The following is a 7,155-nucleotide window of genomic DNA, read 5'->3' on the forward strand; positions in this document are numbered from 1 at the left end:
CCCAATGCAGGGCTTGAAATCATGAATACCCTGAGATCATAACCTGAGCCCGAACCAAGAGTCTGATGCTTAATGGACTGAGCCACCCAGGTGCCCCTATTCATATCTTTTTAAATTTCTTTCAGCAATGGGTTTGTAGTTTTCAGCGTACAAGCCTCTCACTTCCTGAGTTAAATTTATTCCTGTATAGTTTTCTTTTTTAATCCTATTATAAATGGAATTGCTTCTTAAATTTTTCTATTATATTGTTTATTGCACACATGTAGAAACAAAAGGGATTTTCATTTATTAATCATGTACCTTGCAACTTGATGAACCTCTTTTTTAGTAGATCTAGTAGCTTTCCTCTAGATTATTTAGAATTTTCTATATATATAATCATATCATCTGTGAGCAGTTTTACTTTATCCTTTCCAATGTGAATACCTTTTATTTCTTATTCTTGTCTGATTGCTATGTTTAGACCTCAGGTACAATGTTGAATATTAGTGATGAAAGTGTTCATCCTTTTCTGATGTTGTTTTAAATGTGTTTTTTTTTTAGAGGGTATTATGCTAAGCAAAATTATTTAAGTCAGAGAAAGGCAAATATCATATGACTTCACTCATATGAGGATTTTAAGACACATATGAGGATTTAAATGTGTTTTTAAATAAATATTGAAAGTAAATATGTTAATCATTAAAAAGTTAGAAAACAAAGCAGCAAAATACATAGAAAATCAATAAAACCAGAAAACACTAAAGCAATATAATAAAGAGAATAATATAATTTATTAAAATGGAAAATTAATAAAAGAGAGCTAAGTAGCTAGATCTTTGAAAAGGGCTTTTAAGCAGAATACAAACTAACATTTGGTTTTGTATTATGTCTGCTGAGTTATATAGGAGAATTGCATTAGAACATATTATGCTGGGTTTAATTATATCCTTAGGTTTTTTTTTTAATGACTAAGCCAAATATGGTGCTTTTGTGAATATTTGTCACATAATTCTTTGTATTTTTCCAGATGTTCTAAATATGTATAACAATAATCATATATACATACCTTAAAAGAATATCCAACAGAATGAGTAGTCTTTAGAATGTTCATAAGTATATTTTAAAATACATTTGTCCTATAGTTCTGTGACATGAAAAGAGATTCTACATTGGAAAAAAGAAATAAAAGCCTGAAATAAAAAATATTATTTCAGAGAATTTAAGTTAGGGAAAATCTAACATGATAACAGATTTCGAAGTAATTTTTTTTAAAGTTTGGAGCACTTATAAAAATTAACTTCCATTTCTCTTCAATCTGTTTACCATTAGCAACTATTATTATTTTTATTTGATAAAGTGAGGCTTTATAGAAGATAAGAACCTGAACATGCTATGGATTACCAAAGGAATGAATGAAAATAGCATATACTTCAAGACATCAAATCAATGCAACTTTTAAAAAATAAATACTTCCATCTGACACAGTTTCAAAGCTCCATTGAACTTAACTCTCTTCAGTGTAAAACAAACTTCTTATTTGTTTCTCTTGGAATAAATCAAAACTTAACATTTTATTTGCAAAAATCTCATTCCATATTTCTTTTTCAGAAACATATATTTTTATTATTACAAGAGCATCAGAAAGCAAAATGTTAAATCTAAGGGAAAATGCTATTTTTTTCTCTTTGAAATTTTAATAATTTTCTAATTTTTTTAAATCAAGATTACTCCTCTGTAGCAGAGTTACCTGTATTGTGCAACAAAGCAGTACACACTTGTAATGATGACATCTTATTTTATGAAGACGCGGCCACATTTCAATGAATAAATTCATGAAGTCTCACCGCTCTGTGACCCCATATCTAAAGTCTTTTTTATCTGGTCCCATTCTAGCTCATTACTGTCATAACAAAAGCAGCCATTCTATTTCACTTCTGATCTTATCTGCCCTTTAAAGGTGAAGAGACATAAAAGCAACCAGGAAAATAGCAACCTCACATTTCCCTTTCTTTAAATGGCTAGCAGACTGCCCCTGTATAGTCAAATGCACTCAAAATAACTGTACCTGCTTTTTCAATAAGGAATTTTCTTAGATTATGGAACGGTACTGAAAATATAATTGCCCCATCTTCAGTTCATTTTTTTTTTCAAAGATGCCTTACACTAGTGGATAAAATCTCATTAACATTCAGAAATTATCCCACCGATACCCAGAAGATAGCAGGTAAATAGATGAGCGTGTGAGCTGAGTCTCTGTAAAGCTTTCACAAGGTCAGACACAACTCATTAAAATACTGCTTACGGCCTCTTAATGACAAGGAGCTCAGCACGTCATCTCACTCTTTTCTAAGGCCTGACACCCAGAATCTTGCTAACTCACATTTATATATAGGTTCAAAGATAGTATTAAATATTTAGGATCTGAGAAGCATGAGGTGATTTGCAGTGAAATTTGTCAACCAGAAGTTCTAATAGAAATCAGATAAATGTGGCAGATTTACTGGAGAGAATTATCACATTTGCTTCTCAAAAGTTCATAAAAGAAAGTGATAAAATAAAATTTATTTTAAAAAGTGTAAACCCACAAGGACAGTGAGAAAAGAAATGATACAAGATATTTTAATAAATCTTTGGAATATAGGTAGTTGGGAGAAAATTGATAAATTACTTAGATAAATGGAAGTAGTTGTTACCTAGGAGCCTTTAGAATGGAAGAGGGAAAAGTAGCAAGAAACTTCATTTTGGACCACAAAGATGACCGAGGACTTGGAAGTGTAAAGGAACAGGAGAGGGTAGGGAGGAGGTTGCAGACTGTGAACAGAGTGCTTTAAAATGCAGATTTCTTTTTCCACACATGTAACCCGTATCTGTCTCTGTCACACCTATCTGCCTTACCTTTTCTGCGGCTGTTTATTTTTAGTTTCTCTTTTAGATGCTCTGCATTCAGAAATACAAAGTATAGCAGAAGATAGTGATGAAAGATGACACTAAAAACATGGGCAGTAAGTGAGAATTCCCAGGCCTTTACTTCTTGTTGCTAATGAATACCTACAGCAGGCATGCATGCCCCAAGGAAGAAGAACAGAGGGAAAGCAACTAATATGGCAAGAATCACCTGAACTGGAGTAGGATAAAAGAAAGAACAATCAAAGTGGGATCATCTTGATTGCTATAAAGACAGATACTCAAAACAATCGTTACCATCACTTTCATTTTTTTAATTTTTCATATTGCAGTAATAAGAAGTAAGCACTTTTCAAGCAAAAAAGTAAGTCTGTGCTATATAAATAAATCATATAGAGCTCTAATAATGAATACAATATACTCCTTTGCATTTTTATCCTAATGAGGTAAAAAGAGACATTTGCCTCATTTTAGCAAATTCATCTAGAAACAAATGACCTGAAAAATCTATCTATCTATCTATCTATCTATCTATCTATCTATCTATCTATCAGGATTTTTTTCTTACAGTCCATTAGAATATAAGCTATTGACTTTCATCTCATTATAAGGACATTTTTGGTAAAGATTGACTTTTTTAAAGAAAATTTAAACTTTGCTAAAGTGAAAAATAAGCTTTCCATTTGTCTTATTTGTTTTAAAACTTATGACAAATATTAGAAAAATATGTATATTTATTATATTGTTGCATTCTATTTCATTTCTGAAATGTCCTTTGCTTAAGAATATTCAACCATCATTTTTATAATCATCATATAAGAAGCCTGTATTAGTCATCTTTTTTGAAATGGGACCACAACAATTTTAAAACTGTGAAAGCTCTGCCATTAACACAACTGTTTTGATTTGCCATTTGTCATTTTATTTGCCATTTGGTTGCCATTTACCATTAACAGCTGCTCAATAGGAGGAAATAAAATAGAAAGAAAGAATATCTTTAACAATACTGTCATGAAGTGTTATTAAAAGTCTATTTCTTAGTATTTTGTTTAAATTTACACTTCAATAGATACTTTACATTATATAGCGTTATTTTTTAAAATCACTTTTTCAAACTTATATCCTATAAATTTTTTCAAACAATAACAGTTTCTTGAGCTTCTATTATTATAAAATCAATAGATAGAAATACCTTGACCTCTGTATTATAGGCAAAGTGGAAAAAAATTTTTTTTTGTATCTATGGTAACAAAGTCACATGTTTACATTATGCCTAAACAGAAAGTTTAGGAAGAAAAGAACTAGTCAACCCTCAGCATGTTGATGATGTTTTCAGGGAAAAGCATTATTTAAATCTCTTTGTCAACCAGCCTAAAGAAAAGAATGCATTTACCTATCTGCCCAATCAAATAGCCATTAAGGTTTGGCAGATTCGGGGGCTGCTAAGGGTTGGAGGAGTGAAAACTATATAGGCTATCAATTTGATTTCCTAATTTTTCATAATGATTAATCCATTTCTAACAGCATACTACACACTTTAAAATCATTTGTAAGATTTAGACTCCATTCTTCGCAATTTTTATGGCTAAGAGATATAATAAGTCAATGACGATATAATTAGTATCGCTATATGCAGAATACCATAAAATGCTAAGAAGTGCTTTAGCCTCATTTCTTATTTCCCCTGGGATTCAAAGAAGGAGTAGATAATACCATCCGTAAGAGAGAGAATCGATCAGTCAGTGCTGTTCTGGTGTGGGTTATAGGAACTGCATCATCTAACAGTAACCCTTAGGCAAGCAGAGGTGTGACTCTTGCTGAGGCATTTTGATAAATAATTTGTATTTGTACTACTCCACAGATGTAAACTGTGTCACCGTATGCTGTTTTATAGACAAATATTTCTCATAAGACTGTATTTTCCTCTGATGAGAATCCTATCATGAGAGTATAAATTTAGAAATTACTCTTCAGGATCAACTTTTGGATATCACAGCTCTGATTATATTTCAGCCACATTCATGACTTTCTCAAAGGTAGATTTTTGTTTTCTAGTTTCTGTAGTTATTGTGAGGTTGGCAAAATTTTTGTTAATGCAGAATGAAATGTTAATATTGAGATTTTATCCATTTTTAAGAAATAGTTCATATGTCAGCATCATGGAAATACTAATATAAATTAGGTGATAATGGATAACCTTTTAAATATTAACTACTAAGTTCAAATATATTTTTCTAAACTCAAAAAAGTTACTTTAGATTAGCTAATGAGAGCATTTTAATCAGTATCTTTCCATTATATTCATCTATTGATTATTTAGTGGTAAATTACAAAAAAGATACTCTTCTTCACTTTCAAGAACAATAGCCACCAATTTCTAAGTGCTTGTTATGAACCAGAAAATAGGCTGCACAGTTTACGTATTTTTAATGTATGATTTCTAACAAATGCATAAAGGTAAATGTCACCACTCTCATTCTTCAGGTGAAGAAACTGTGATTTGGAAAGCTCAAGTTACTTGTCTCGATAGAGTTAGAAAAAGAAGCCAGAATTCAAATCTGCATCACATTAACGCTCCAGATTCTGCTTACAGACTATTCTATACCGTTCATTTTTAAAGGGGAAACACCACTCAGAGTGTCAATAGTAAGACGTGTCATCATTCCAAAGACTGTCCAATACTGAAAAATCTTAAAACTGCTTTTAAAATGTTTACCAAGCATATTAACAACAACAACATAAGCAATGTATATGGTTTGCTTGAGGAAAGACATGTTTGATAATAATCTATATGTAGGTAACATAGTTTCAATTTAATATCATTTTTATTTCTTCATAGTCTGACCATTTTAAGAAAACTTGACTTGATTCAAACTACACTAATTTGAAAAGTTGAGTCTTTCATAAATATTCTGCATCGAATACAGATTTTTAAGTAGAATTAAATAAGATGATTAAGGAATAATTATTTTGATTTCCATATTACAGAAGAGGAAATAAAACCTGAGGTCAGAAAATACAAAGTGCTCTAAATATTTCAAGTCATCATTTAAAGACAAGTTGCTTCTTTTGAAAAGATCTCAAAAAACTAAGTAACGTAGTATGTGGCATTTTCTTGTTTTTTTAAAGCTTTTTTATTGATTTTGAGAGAGAGAGCGAGAGAGCAAGAGAGAGCAAAAGAGCACAAGCATAAGAGCAGAAAAAGAGGGCAACAGAGAATCCCAAGCAGATTTTTCAATACTCAATTAAAAATATATGTGATTTGTTTGCTAATAAACTAGTTTATTGTCAAATTGGTTGCCATATAACACCCTCATGCCCTACAACATATTATCACTATCCACATAATATTTTATTAGCAAACAAATCACATATATTTTTAATTGAGTATTGAAGTTAGACACAAATCAAAAGACCTGCTTACTGTAACCAAAGCTCGGCTGAGTATATCAACATAGAATCTGTTCTTTCTACATGATATTAATGATAAAATATCAATATTAAGTAATTTTTCAGAAATAGCTTTAAAAATATACTCACATTCTTTCATTTGACATTATAAAAATCCTGAGTAGTAGAAACAATATGTGTTTTCATCTTCTGCTTAAGGATGAGGAAACAAGAACTTAAGGAAAATTACTTATCTTGCTCTGTGAATCAAAGTCTTCTGATTCTTGCCCCTCAGCTCTTTCTCCACTCATATACAGGATCTTTTAGTCATACTGAATGTTGGCCATTTTTTTATGATCTCTAACTTGAGCTTTTAAGAGGTAAAGTTGCCTAACCTACTGAATTAGGTTATAAAATCTATTTTATTTAAAATATAGAAAAAAGATCTGGATACATGCCCTTCATGTTGGTAGGAAATATAGTTATTGATAATGGACTTAAGATTCCACAGACGTGAGTGTGTGGATGGCTCAGTCAGTGAAGCATCTGCCTCTGGATTTCAGCTCAGGTCATGCTCTTGCAGTTCATGGGTGTCAGTCCTTCACCAGGCTCTGGAAAGAACCTACTTGGGACTCTACCTTCCCCTCTCTCTCTCTGCCTTTCCCCCACCTGTGCTCTCTCACTCTCTCCTCTCTCAAAATAAATAAATTAATAAAAAAAATAGATTCCACTGAGTGTCTTTTAAAAATTAATACAGTTAATTGTGTTGGTGGCTAAGTACTAAAATGGACGCCTGGGTCATTATATTTGTATTTTGTAAGTCTAAAAGTATTTCATGTTAGTATTTATATTGAGTGTTTTGTTTTAGAACTCAGTAAA

Source organism: Suricata suricatta, chromosome 1 (assembly GCF_006229205.1).
Source record: "Suricata suricatta isolate VVHF042 chromosome 1, meerkat_22Aug2017_6uvM2_HiC, whole genome shotgun sequence".
Lineage (NCBI taxonomy): Eukaryota > Metazoa > Chordata > Mammalia > Carnivora > Herpestidae > Suricata > Suricata suricatta.